The sequence below is a fragment of the Gigantopelta aegis genome, chromosome 4 (genome assembly GCF_016097555.1).
Source record: "Gigantopelta aegis isolate Gae_Host chromosome 4, Gae_host_genome, whole genome shotgun sequence".
Lineage (NCBI taxonomy): Eukaryota > Metazoa > Mollusca > Gastropoda > Neomphalida > Peltospiridae > Gigantopelta > Gigantopelta aegis.
Window position 1 is genome coordinate 11,810,341 of NC_054702.1, and position 641 is coordinate 11,810,981.

Below are 641 nucleotides of genomic sequence, written 5' to 3' on the forward strand. Positions count from 1 at the left end.
GTTACCTAACACCTGCATCCCTGGTGTCTATGCCTTCCCACCCGGGGGGGGGGGGGGGGTGCGCACTTGTTTGAGGACAGGTAATGTATCTATAAAAGAGAAAACACTCCAAGTTTTCTCCAATTGTCTGTTATTCATTAGGAGTAGCCTATGCCATAATTAAAGATGTGTTGATTTGATATGTCATTAAACAAATGTTTGTTTCCTTTGTTAGTGAATATTTTTTGAACACATTTCAAGTCAGTAATTCCATTTCTTTCATCTCTTTATTAATTCATGTACACCACATCTGATGAAGTATACTTTTGAAAACTAACTATGACTAGATTTGTACCAACATGCACACGCACACACACACACACACACACACACACACACACACACACACACACACACACACATACATGTATGTGCATACACACACAATTGTTAATGAATGCTTTGTTTTAACAGAGGTATACTTTTAAAAACTAACTAATATGACTTTTTTATTGTTAGATTTGTACCAACACACACCTGTGTGCGCACACACACGCCCACACACACATACACATGTGCATACACACACAATTGTTAATGAATGTTTTTGTACTCATTGTTTTAACAGAGGAATATGTGCAAGTAATCCATATGTTCTTCAA